Here is a 14,404-nt window from a genome sequence, read left to right as displayed (position 1 = left end):
GGCTCGAGCCAGTTCACACACAGGACAGTGATCTCAGAGGAAGAGTGAGAATATACAATTTGTTATATGTTTCAATTATCCCTGGCACATCCATGAGAAAGGAATTTGTGAAGCTTCAGACAGTGGAAGAAAAGGTGGGGGCCATGAGCGTGCTGTGCTTCAGAGAGGAGAGAAGCTTTTCGTAGTATCGGAGTGCGGTCTAGTCCAAAGATGGAGTCGAGGGCCAAGTGTTTCTCGCAATAGCCCCACCTATGCTGATGTTAGCTTAAGGGCAATGGAGGTGTCCCCCGCTAGTGCATGAGCAAGTGGTCCATTTTGCATAGAATGTACAGGGGGGCCCAAACGGTCCTTCACTCCCTCACACATGCTAACAATGTTATACTGCTGTATGGATGCCACAAGTATGTTTATGGAGTCATTTCTTTTCACCTTCGCTCCTTTGGGTAACTTGTTATAACGATACATTGCTGCTTCATACACAGTTATAACTGTGCATATCTCCGAGGGTGGTCGCCTTTACAGAATGGTTGTGAGAGACATCTTAGACTTGCTGGAGCAGTTGAAGTGAGCTGTTAAGCTTACACTTCTATCTGGTGCAGGTTACAGGACTTGTTTCACATTAGGGAGCAATATGCCACTACTTGCGTTTGCTGTGGTTAGCCCCTGAAGAGACCCTTAGTTTAGGCAGTGCAGTAAGCTATTGCGACATGAAAGGAGTTGCTCTGCATCACATATTTAAAATATGCATAATTTAAACAGCCACCCACATATAGTTGCAGTTACGTAGAACTTACTTTTACCTACATGGAGAGAAGCTACTACCTTCCACATGATGCAATGATTGTACTGCTGCTACAGTATATCAATGTACATTTATGGGCCCTATCTGCTATCTCCATGTGTAGAGTCTCACGACTGAACGGTGTTGGTTGGCTGACTGTGTGTGAGATGGCTGTGCATACTTGGGTGGTATGGCCATTTTACGCACTGCAGTGTCGTTCAGCAAGGACATTTCACGCCCTCTTGTTCGCGAAAGGAAACATATTACTTTACAATTCCTTTAACAATTGTACTTGATTTCCAATGTCTGCTTTACAGTGAACTGAACTGATTGTGTTGCCTGTGTGGTAGATTATGGCCATTGGTGAGAAGGTTTTGTTGGCAAGTGGTACCTGTCAGTGTGTGAAGGTTGTAAGCGTGACATTTGTTTTGTTTCCATCTGCACTACATGTTGAAAGCATTATTATTACATAATGCCTATGTGATTGTGTATGTAAGGTGGAACGAATACCGGAATTGCAAGGCCTATACAATATGGTGTGGTTTGCATTGTGTGCCACTTGGTAAAATGGCATGGAATCTCATTTAAGCATAGATATATAGAGAAAGCGTTCGTTTAGGACTTGTTCTGGAATGACATGATTGCAGAGAGTGCATGTATGTTGCCACATATAGTAAGTCTCAAAGATTTTATGTATGGGTATGTTTTTGTTTCCCTATATTTGTACTAACTACATGACACGTTTCTGTGCATCCCCTTTTCTGTTTAACGTGTCCTTACCATTCTAGTGCAGTAGTCCAATTCCTGTCTTAATCCTGAGATTCTACAACTGTTTGTAGGATTGTTTGCAGTACTTCTGTACAGGAGTACCATCTGTAAACACAAGTGGTGAGAGCCGTTTACAGAACTGTTTTCAAAAATTGCTGGCATGTGTAATACATTAATGATTGCTACATTTGCATAGTAATGTACACCACTTGTATTGCAAAATTTGAATGGACCAGGTAGTTTTGTGTTTGAGTACTGTTTCCTTAGTAGACTTTACAATGGTGTTATATGATATGATATGGCATTTATAACGCGCCTATACACAAGTGTTTCAAGGTGCGACTAGGCAAGGGAGGGGGAACAATAAGGGGTTGACAGACAACGATCCTACTAGGCCAGGTGTCATTCAGATCGCGCAAGTGCATGGGAAGGAGAAAAGGGGAAAAGTGTGAGGGGGAAGGGAGAGGGGAAATTGCAGTACAAGGGGTAGTAGAATAAATAAGATAATAAAACAGCCGGATGGTGTCAAGTGCAAGGTAAGTGCAGACATAAGTGCTTGTAGTGGGGCTGTAGGGAGACAGAAAAACAGTCCATAGGTGCAAGGGTTGCCAGGGAGGCAGTACAGGTGTGCAACTGGCGGTGCCTGCGCCCGAGATCAGACAGGGAGTCAGGAAGGCTGTTCCAGAGGGAGGCCCCTGCCGAAGAGAGAGATCTGCCACCAACTCGTTGTTTAGAAAAGCAACTGACCCTGAGGGAGTTAGAGGAGGATGAGCGAAGAGTTTGAAATGGAAGATATTTGGGAAGAGAGAGTTGAATGTATTTTGGCCCCAGGCCCCCCCCCCCAGAAGGCCTTGTGGACAATGCAGAGGATTTTGAACTTAATCCTCGCAGCCACTGGGAGCCAGTGCAGAGATTTCAGTCCTGGAGAGATACGATCCCTGGGCTTGAGGCCAAGGACAAGTCTTGCAGTCCTGTTCTGGATAAGTTTCAGAGGGTGGAGAGTAGAGGCAGGCAGATTTAGATAGAGGCTGTTACAATAGCCCAGGCTAGAGAGAACCAGGGCTCTGGAGATGGCAACCTTCTGGGGGAAGGAGATGAAAGGAAGAATACCTCTGAAGAAGGTGCAGCTGGTAGTGTGACTTCTTAGAGACATCAGAGATATGAGGTGAGAAAGATAGTGTGGAGTCGAAGATGACCCTAAGGTTTTTAGCCTTGCAGGTGGGAACAGGAAGTGGGCCAAGAGAGGCTGGCCAGAGAGCTGCAGGGAAGGAGGGAGTGGTTGTGCAGTTGAGTAGAATTTCAGTCTTACTGGCATTAAGGCAGACGTCATTGGCGGCACACCAATCCTGGATAGCAGACAGACAGTCAGAGCTGAGGGAAGGGGAGGAGGAGGCCATGGGTAGCCTGAAAATGAGCTGTGTATCATCCGCATAGCACTGAAAGTTGGGGCAGAGAGCGGCAATGCAGTTGGCAAGGAGTGCCAGGTACTGGTTGAACAGCCAGGGAGAGAGGTTCGATCCCTGGGGGACACCACAGGTAGAGAAAAAGATATCGGAGCCGAAGGACCCAAGTTGGACCTGAGAGGGTCTGTCAGAGAGGAAAGAAGTCAGCCACACTAGAGCCTGACTGGTGAAACACAGGGTATCATGGAGACATTTGAGCAGGATGGCATGGTTGACAGTGTCAAAGGCAGAAGAGAGATCAAGCAAGATGAGGACGCAAAGGGACACAGCTCTGAAGCTAGACTGATGGTCATGAAGACAACCAACAGATTCGGTGTGAAGATTTAGCTGGGAGATGGCCAGTTTCTCCAGGAGCTTACCCAGGAAGGGCGTGATGGAGATTGGGTGATAGTTAGCCGTGCAGGAGGGGTCGGCAGAGGGTTTCTTAAGAAGAGGGCACACAAGTGAGTGCTTTAGGGGGAATGGGAAGACTCCAGTGGCGAAGGAGTGATTGCAGAAATCAGCCAGGGCAGGAGCCAAGGAGTCGATGTGGTCCTAGATAGCTTTGGAGGAACCTGTTTCGACGAGACTTTCATAGATTGGGCTTGTCTAGAAACCTTGTCTGCAGAGAAAGGGGGAAACACAGAGAAGGAGGGAGGGGGGTGGCTGAAGATGGTCCAGAAGATGAGCACGGAATAGAGCGAGTGAGGCGATAGGAGGAGAATGTGGACAGGATGTCCTGAGTTTTAGAAATGAAGTGAGAAGACAGTGCCATGCAGAGGGCCTGGGAAGGTACAGGAGAGGTAGAAACTGCAGCAGGATTGGCCAGTTCCTTGCAGCTTTTAAAGAGTTCAGCTGAGTTGTTAGATGCCGCAAAGATGCAGGCTTGGATATGAGCTCTCTTCTTGGTGAGGACGGAGAGCCGGTATTGCCTTTCCAGCAGGCGGCAGGCCAGTTTGTCAGAGGATGAGTATGAAGCACGCCATTTCCTCTCGACTACCCTGCACTTGCGTTTTAGGGTGACGAGGTCTGAGTCATAACAGGAGTTACACTTGGCTTTGGGCTTCAGACAGATTCTCATGACAGGGGCAAGGATTTCAAGAGTATCAGATATAGAAGAATGGAGCGTGGAGAGGCTGTGTCAAGGTGAGAGTCAGCCAAAGGTTGAGGAGGTGGTGAGAAGGTGGCAGCGAAAGCCTCAACTTACATGCGCTTCATGGGTCGGAGGACCGAGAAGATGGGTGGTAGTGATGGAGGTGGCTTGGCCTGAGGGGTAGGGAGGGTGAGGTGGGAGTATAGGAGAACGTGATCACTCCAGGAGAGAGGAGTGGCGAGAGGGACAGAAAGGGGAAGGTCTGAGGAGATCAGAACATCGAGAGTGTGCCCTGCAGAATGAGTCAGGCCAGAAGGGAGAATGGTAAGTGAGAGAGAGTTGCAGAGGTCGCAAAAGAGTCCAAAGGGGGACAGGAAGCATCCGGGTGAATGTTGAAGTCTACAAGAAGGAGGAGTTGAGTAGTTGAGGCCAGGAGCGAGGAGGAGAGGACCACCCACTCAGAGAGGAAGGAAGAAATCTGACCAAGTGGCTGATAAGGGAATGGCTAGGGGAGAGAGAGAGCCTGCAGACGAGGCATTCAAAAGAGGAGCCGGTCTGCGTAAGAGTGACAGAGGAAGGAATCCACTTAGGGAAGATAAGGGCTACACCCCCACCAGAGCAGTTGGGCCTGGGCACAGAGAGGATCTTGTAGCCATCAGGTAGGAGCGTGTCAAAGCTGGTGACAGAGCTGGCCATGAACCATGTCTCAGTGAGACCGAGGACATCGAGGTTGAGTTCTTCAAGAAGCCGGCAGATATCAGAGGAATGTTTGACAGCAGAGCGAGAGTTAAGAGTGGCAATGTGGAGAAGGTTCCCATCCTTGAAGGATTTACGGGAGGGGTACAGACCAGAGGTACACCCTGTGAAGGTGTAGACAGTGTAGAAGGAGCCCGAGAGGGAGCAGTGAGGGAGGGGGAAGGCAAGGTAGCCAAGGAAAGGGGAGGGGGGACAGCTAACAAGGATGCTAAGAATTTCATATAGTTGAAAGTACTTTTGCAAGCTGGTTCTGAAATGCAGCTTACTAAGTGTCATGGTACTCCTGTGTATTTCTGCAATGGACAGAAGTTAAGAGTTTGTAGTATATTCATTTGTCCTTTCTCGTTGCCTTTCATATGGTGGTTGAGGGACTGCTGCAATTACTTGATAGTGGTGTGCTGCCCGTTACACATTGATGTTTACTCTGGGTTGCATTTTCAAGGTGAAACGCCACTGCCTTTCAGAACAGAAGTGCTACGGCAACTGTGAAAGAATATGGTAAGAACATATGTTTCTTAATGGCATACTGAGTGCATTTGGAGACTACAGTATTTAAAAGGGTCGAGGGATGTGTTGGCAGGAAGACTTAGTGTGTATGTGTAATGGGGTGTCTTTGTATATGAATGGGAACTTGGCAGGATTAGTACTTTTGGGGAGGGGGAAAAAGCTTCACTTGTGAGTGTGTTGTACGATGTGCAGTTTAGCAAGTGTGTGCATTGCTGTATGAGTATTTACTTTGCAAATGGGTAGCTTGTTTGCAAAGGAAAATGTTTTCGTGTGTGAAATTTCATTACCTTTTCTGCGAATATGTGCTTTCCACATGAGTGGAGCAATTATTTCACTTGTTTGTTTCATTTATCCACATTTACGATTGGTAGTGCTGTGGATGTACAGATAATTTTTTCTGCATTTATACGTAATGTCATACTCTGTGTAGTGCGCAAGGTAAGTGGCAGGCACCCTGTTCTATGCATGCAATGTATGTAGTTGGTTTGGATTGCTAGGGTGCATTAGGTGCTCCTTTGCTGTGACAATTTTATAAATGTTATGCGAGATACATTAGTGCGGACAACAGTTGTACAATTGCCAGAAGAAAAGAAGAGATTCACTAATTGGATATTGCAATGGTTGATATGGGTAAATGAAACATTTGAAAGCCCATACCATTGCAAGTGGGATTTGATGGTAGGTGATGGAAGAAATTGGCGTATGTTTCCTGAGTAGCTTGTGGGCACTTATACCAAATGTGCAAAAGTACTGTATGCAATATATTGATACCTGTCCTTTCTGCTGGTGGGTGGCGATGTGCATTAATCTGGATACATACATTTTGCATACTTTTACAGAAGTTTCTACTGCAGGTGCTTTACGATTACACTAGACTTGTACTGTGAGTGGTTTACGGTACATATGGCATGCTGCGTAGAAATGATATTGTTAGATGCCAAGGTCTTGGATGTGAATGGTGGATGCATGTGTAACTATTTAACAATACCCTATAAGGGCGTGCTGGAAAAAGAGTGAGTAGTGGAAAGGAAAGAAGCACTGCCCCTGCTTCACTAGGGCACGGTCCTCTCAGTAGTTGGGGAAATGCACGTGCCACAGCCAGCACTTGTCAGCATGCTGGGCGTGCAAATGGGAAGGTGGTGAGGGTATGCCTCACTGGAAGGGGTGGTAACACTTTTTTTCATTGCTCTGTGTAGTGAGGATGGTAGAGATCGCGAGACGCACTGTGTTGCTTGTGGGTGATGCCTTTGTGCAAGATGTGTACAGCTATGCCCTGGAAAGAGGCATTGCTGAACATTTTGATATGGAAGGAGTGGAGGCTTTGTGGTTGGGTGTGCGTGTGTGCAACTTTGGCACTGTGGTTGCACTTTGCAGACATGAGGCCACTGTCACTACTGTTCACGTTGTTGTCGTGCACTATGGGGCGTTGAATTTGGGTTACATGCCTTGTGCACGTTTGCTGCGTCAACTCTAGAAGTTGCTCAAAGCAGTGAAGCAGATTTTCCCCACTGCTATGGTAATTTTTTCATGTATACAACCAAGAAGAGTATGGGATTATCCAAATGTAATTTGTCCGCAGCCAAAGGTCGGAATGTGTCCAATTAACAGAATTATGTTTGAATTTTTCTGTGCAGTTGGGATGTTCTACTGTGACAATGATATCTTTAATCCTAGGAATGTGTACTTTGTCCATGCTTATGGTATTTCTTTGACTACCATTGGAAATGGAATTTTGTTTTACACTCTTCTGGAATCTTTAAAGAGGTTCCTTTAAGAAAGTGAATGTAAAGAGCAGAACTAAAGGCAACCCCCCAAAAAAACAAACACAAAGAAGGTGTTTGCTTGCAAGTAACTAAACAAACACAAAGAAGGTGTTTGCTTGCAAGTAACTATATAAAAAAGAAATTAAAAAAGCTCTTTTCAGAGCAACCACTACAGATGAAATCTGCTACCCTGGTTGAAATGTGTTCCCCCCATGCTCATATACAGCACGATATGTCTGCGGATATTGCTGTATTTGCAGGAATGCACATGTCTCATCCAGGGTTTTTCAGGATGGTATGCATGACAATGGGACTATGGAGGCTAACAGATTGGTCAGTCAGATATCTGTGTGTTGGGCAGTGTTGCAAACTTGGCAATGTTCTCCCTGCATTTAGGGGAAATTACGGCCCCCTAGTAACTTTGCACTGTAAAAGCAGCTACCGACGAATGTAGATACTTTCTGCCATTGGTTTGGAAACGTAAAGTTTTTTTGATTCGTTTGCAAACCCATACAAAAAATAGCTAGATTGCCCAGTGGTTGGCTGGATGGAAGCGTAATGTGCGTCATAAGTTTGGGTAATGCTGCCATGCTGTAGCCGAGGATGATGCGGCACCGAAAGGGGCTGGAAAACATGCGTTCCCAGATATGGTAGTGGGAAAAGGGAATTGACAGGGAGGGGGAGTATATCCGTGTGTACTGTGCCAAGTTGAAGTGACCTCCTCAGGCGACTAGCTTGTATGGGGACTACAGGCAGCCTTCGTTATGGCACCGTACGTTCTGAGGCGACCTGTTTGTGTGGTGAGTGCTGGCAGGCTCAATTAAAGATAAGGAGTGAATTGCACATGACATGAGCATTTTGGCACCAGGTGTACTAGTCTTGTGTGTGGTAAGCCCCTAGCACCTGCGATGTTGTGGCCAATGCGCATATTACTGATTACTGTATTGTACTATGATGCATTGGTTCTGTGTACTTAATAGACTGCTGGGAGCAGGGGCAATGTTCTGAAGATTTTGTGGTTTGGTTGGCAGTAGAAAAATACTATGTAAGTGGAAGTGGGTAGAGGTGCTGGAGGCTTTGTAATGTTATGTTTGTGGATTTTGCTAACTACCTACATGTTTCGATGCATGACTGTATTATGGTGCAAGGGTTGGGTAGCAGTGCCAGTGGCTGTTTTATGTTTGTGGGTTGTGGTACTTGCCCACATGTTCACATGCATGGCTGCATAACATTGCCAAGAGTGTGGCCAAGGCATAGGCACTTGGGTGCATGGCCAAAGGCCGTAGGCCGTAGCAGTTCTGGTGGCTGTATGACGTTTGTGGGTGCTGGTACCTGGCCACATGTTGACATTTATGGCTGCATAACATTGCAGTGGGTGTCGCCAAGGTCTGGCCTCTTGGGGGCATGGCCAAAGACTGAAGGCCATAGGCCATGCACACAAGAGCTTAGGCCTTGGCCACCCCTACCACAACATTATGCAGCCATGCATGGCAACCCTCTGATACTGCTATAAGGATTTGTTTTTCCGAATTGCCTATAAGGTCTACATTTGGCGCAAATCATGCGTTCCACTGGAGCCTATTTTACAATGAGCTCTACCCCTGTTGATAGAGAGATATGGCAGGGTGGCATTTCCTGCCATCATGCGGCTACAAAAACAAAATCAGGCAGCAACGTGGTACCATGCCATCGTGCATTTCTGATGCAAAGTACTCCAGTTAGGTACACCATCCTCGTGCAATAGGTCCAAGTAGGTTTCACATTGTTGCCTTGTATGTGTGGTGTCTCACCATTGTACATATTGTTGGTTGAATGGGTGTGGTGATTTTTGTTCTATCCTACAGTTTTGCGTCCATGGCTGGAAATTACGGAGTCCACAGTCCTACAATGTGTCCACTGGGTGTTGTGTTGGAATATTGTGTTTCTAAAAGTGCGTAGTGTTCCAGTGCATGTTTTATGTGGTTGAGTTGTGGCTATGCCACAGATTACAGAGTACTGCATGGTACTATGCTGTATTGGGTGTGTATATTTAATAGACTGCTGCACGCAGGGGCAATGGTCTGAAGATTTTGTGGTTTGGCTGGCAGTACAAAAATAATATGTGAGTGGAAGCGGGTAGAGGTGCCGGAGGCTGTGTTATGTTTGTGCATTTTGCTAACTACCTACATGTTTCGATGCATGACTGTATTATGGTGCAGGGGTTGGGGAGCAGTGCCAGTGGCTGTGTTATGTTTGTGGGTTGTGGTACTTGCCAACATGTTCACATGCATGGCTGCATAACGTTGCCAAGGGTGTGGCCAAGGCATAGGCTCTTGGGTGCGTGGACAAAGGCTGTAGGCCATGCACCGAAGACAGTACTGCAATGTGATACTGATATATGTTTTTTTTTTTAATTGCATAGGGCCTGTACATTTGGAACAATTCATGCTCAGCACTGAAGCCTATTTTACACTGAGCTTTTCCCCTGTTGATAGAGAGGTATGACAGCTTTCCATTTCCAGCCACCATGCAGTTATAAAGACAAAATTAAGGTGGCAACATGTTACCATTTGATCATGCATTTCCAATGCCAAGTACTCCACTACCACAGAACTTCTCTTTACGTAAATGGAGACATGTTGTTAAATTGTACAAGGTGCACTGAATGTACAGCTGACATAATATATACATGTACATTTATGGCCCCTATCATCTATTTATATGTGCAGTGAGTTACGAATCAACAGTGTATGTTGTGCAATGGGTGCACATACGTGGATGTCAGGGACATTTTATGGACTGTATTGCCTTGGGGAAGGAGATTTTTGTGCCTGTGCTTCATGAAAGGGAACACATTCCTTTAGAACTGTTTCAAAGATTGTACATGCATTCTAATGTACGAAGTGTAGTGACCTGAACTGGTTCTTTCGCCTTTGTGGTACATTAAGGCTATTGGTGTGATTGTTTTGTTGCCACACAACACATGTACATGTGTTAAGGTAGTAAGGTTGCAGTTACTTTTTTTTCCATCTGCACTGAATGTTGAAAGCATTCATGTTATGTGTTGCCTATGGAATTGTACATGTAAGGTGGAATGATTATCGGAATTGGAAGGCCTATGGAATATGCTATGGTTTGCATTTTGTACCACCTATTGAAATGGAATGGAATCACAGTTCGTTATAGATACAGAGAGAAAGTGTTTGTTAGGGTCTTCTTCCGGAATGACATGATTGCAAAGAGTGCATGTACGTTTCCAGATGTAGGAAATTGAAAGATTTAATTTATGGGTATGTTTTTGGTTTCCAATACCTGCAGTAAGTACATTACCACTTCCTGTGGATTTACTTGTCTATTTAATATGCATTTTCTATTGCAGCACAGTACTCCAATTTCTACCTTATTTCAGAGTCCCTATAACTGTTTGCAGGATTGTGTGCAGCATTTTTGTCCAGCCCTATTATTTGGAAACACAACTGGTGTGAGCTGTTTCAATACATGCTTTAAACACTTAGTGCCATTTACAATACACCATTGCTGGGTGCCGAAGTGGATGACTCTGGATGCACAAATCTTGGATAGTTTCACAGAACTATGTACTGGGATCACCCAAGACTTGCACTCTGAATGTGCAACGCCATATATGGAGTGTTGGACAGAACTGATAGTTTTACATGGAGGGTTCTTCAATGTGATTGGTGGATGTATGTGTGACTATTTAACAGTAACCAGTGAGGGAGTGGTGCAAAGTAGCTTGTGGAAAGGGCAGAAGGACTGCTCTTGCTTTACTGGGGTGCGGCCCTTGCGGTACTTGGGGAAGGGCACGTGCCACATTGTGCGCTTTTCAGCATGCTGGCCAATGGGAATGGGACTGTGGGGATTATCCAATCAGGTACTGAGGGTGTAGTTCACAGGAAGGGGTGGTTATATTGTTTTTCATTACTCTTCGTAGTGAAGCAGACTGACATGGAGGGACGCACTTTGTTGATTTTGGGTGATTCCTTTTTGCTAGATCTGCACAGGTATGCCCAGGAAAGAGTCTTTGATGGCGATTTTGGTTTGGAAGGAGCAGAGCTATTGTGGTGCGCTGTTGATGTCTGCAGTTTCAGCGTTGTGCTTGCACTTTGCAGAGAAGTGGCCAGTTTTGCTACTGTTCATGTTGTCGTCGTGCATTATGGCGGCATGCATTTGGGTTACATGGCTTGTTCACATTTGTTCCATCAACTGAAGAGGTTGATGAATGCAGTGAAGAGGATTTTTCCCACTGCCTAGGTGCTTTTCTCAACCATACCACCAAGAAGAGTATGGGACTATGTTAATGTACGTTGTCCCCAGCCAGAGGATGGAAGGTGTCTCATCAACAGAAGCATGTGTAATTTTTTGTCTTCTGTAACAATTACATCATTAATTTTCGAAATGCTGAGTTTTTCCATGGAAATGGCATTTTTTTGTCGACCATTGGTGATGCTATTTTGTTTGCCTATCTACAGGATGCGTTGAAGAGTTTACTGTAAGAATGTGAGGAGGAGAAGAAAACACTAAAGATGAAATCCCCTACACTGCTTGCAATTTATTCCCCCACGCCCACACACAGCATGAAAGTCACCTCTGGGGCTTTTGAAGATGGTGGGCATGGAAATGGGACTGTGTAGACTAAGGGATTGCACAATAAAGTTTCTGGGTGTGTGGTCTACGCAGAGGAGTGTTTTACAGAACTGATAGTGTTACATGGAGAGGTTTTTAATGTGATTGGTGGATGCGTGCGTGACTATTTAACAGTACCCAGTGAGGGCGTGCTGGAAAAAAGATAGTAGAAAGGAAAGAAGGACTGTTCCTGCTTTACTGGGGCGCTGCCATCCTGGTACTTGGGGAAGCACACATGCCACATACTACCATTTTCAGCATGCTGGCCATGGAAATGGGACTTTGGGGATTATTGGTACTGAGGGTGTGGTTCACAGGAAGGGGCTTTAATACTTTTTTCCATTACTGTGCATAGTGGGCCGTGCTCACATGTTTGCCATTAGTTGCAAAGGTAATGTAGCATAGCAGAATTGCTCTGAAATCAATTACAGCTCAAAGCAATGTGGCCCACTATTCTGTTCTGAAAAGCTACAAACAGAATCCGGAGCAGCTGTGGGTTGTGGCATTTTGTAGGGCTGCTGTGGAGACCTTGCAACCAGAAAAGAGGCCTACATCATTCAAATAAATACATAAATGTGCAATGGCACATTGTGGGGTGTTTGTAAGCATGTACTTTCACAATAACACTCCGTACATTGCAGCACATTGTACTTTTCCACTGTCTGAGTGGTCTTTGCAGCTACGTGTTATCTACATCTCGTGTGTGCAGTCTTTGCAGCTATGTGTTTTCTACAGCGCATGTGCGCGGTCTTCACTGCTACGTGTTTTCTGTTAACTACTGTGCGCGGTCATCATTTCTGCGTGTTTTTCTCAACGCGTGTCCATGTTCGGATGAGGCGCACGTACGAGTTTGAAAAAGAAAGTGTCTGCGCATTTTGACTGGTGCAGTATATGTCAAAAGCGGGTGAAGCAGTTGTGCGCCTGCGCTTTACTGCATGAACGTAGTCTACATCGCTACGTGGTTTCTTCGTGTTCGGATGTTTTTTAGTTAACATGTTTTTTTGCTTCTTGCAGCTATATTCCATGCCATCATCATCAACGCTCACCTCCCAAACATTATTTGATAAGTTTGACGAGTGCAATGTTGTGTTTTTTTATATGTTTTACCGCGATGTCCGCGGACACGGATGAGAATCCAAGATGTCTCCAAAAATCTGACGCACTTCATACTTCACCCCAGCCAATAGGAGAGCACGTCACATGTCCGCGGACATGATGCAAGCCGTTTCGCCAATCCGTGTCCTGTCTGCGGAGTGAACAGGGAAGTGTGTCCGCGGAGCGGACATAGATATCACTAATTTTTTTGCCTTACGTTTCGGTCATTTTAAAAAAAAACTACTAGACGGATGTACACCAAATTAACAAAAGCACACTTTCGTGACCAAGCCGCTGCTCTTGCTGCAAATCTGGTGAAAATCCGTCCAGCGGTTTGGGCTGTAGGCGTGAGCAAAGATTTTTTCCCATTATGTCTTTGGGAAAAACAGAAGTTTTGGGACCCCCCCCTATCACTTTGGCCCCCCGGACCAAACCTCCCCTGGGGTGGGGGGAACGGGAGGGAGACACGGGGCATGAGCGGAGGGTGAGGGGGAACAGGGCACACACGGGGCATGAGCGGGGCGGGGGGAACAGGGGAGACACGGGGCATGAGCAGGTGGTGGGGGGAACAGGAGAGAGACACGAAGTATGAGCGGGGGTGGGGGGGAACAGGGGAGAGACACGGGGCATGAGCGGGGGTGGGGGGAATCAGGGGAGACACAGGGCATGAGCGGGGGCTGGGGGGGAACAGAAGAGAGACACGGGGCACGAGCGGGAGGTGGGGGGCAACAGGAGAGAGACACAGGCCATGAGCGGGGGTAGGGGGGTAACAGGAGGGAGACACGGGGCATGAGCGGGGGGTCGGGGAACAGGAGAGAGACACGGGGGCATGAGTGGGGGGTGGGGGGCAACAGGAGAGAGACACGGGGCATGAGCAGGGGGTGGGGGGGAACAGGGGAGACACAGGGCATGAGCGGGAGGTGGGGGGGAACAGAGGAGACAAGGGGCATGATCAGGGGGTGGTGTGAAAAGGAGGGAGACACGGGGCATCAGCGGGGGGTGGGGGGAACAAGAGAGACAATGAGCAGGGGGTGGGGGGAAACAGGGGAGACAAGGGGCATGAGCAGGGGGTGGGGCGAACAGGGGAGACCCGGGGCATGAGCGGTGGGTGGGGGGGAACAGGGGAGACATGGGGCATGAGCGGGGGTGGTGGGAACAGGGGAGAAAAGGGGCATCAGTGGGGGGTGGGGGGGAATTGGAGGGAGACACGGGGCATGACCGGGGGGTGGGGGGAACAGGGGAGACACGGGGCATGAGCGGGGGTGGGGGGAACAGGGGAGACACAGGGCATGAGCGGGGGGTGGGGGGAACAGGGGAGACACGGGACATGAGCGGGGGTTGGGGGACAACACGAGGGAGACAAGGGGCATGAGCCGGGGTGGGGGGAACAGGGCAGACACGGGGCATAAGCAGGGGCTGGGGGGATCAGAAGTGAGACACGGGGCATGAGCAGGGGGTGGGGGCAACACGAGGGAGACACGGGGCATGAGCGAGGGTGGGGGGTAACACGAGAGAGACACGGGGCATGAGCGGGGTGGGGGGGAACAGGGCAGACACGGGGCATGAGCGGGGGTGG

The sequence above is a fragment of the Ambystoma mexicanum genome, chromosome 9 (genome assembly GCF_040938575.1).
Source record: "Ambystoma mexicanum isolate Mex_15411 chromosome 9, UKY_AmexF1_1, whole genome shotgun sequence".
NCBI lineage: Eukaryota > Metazoa > Chordata > Amphibia > Caudata > Ambystomatidae > Ambystoma > Ambystoma mexicanum.
Note: the sequence above shows the minus strand (reverse complement) of the source record.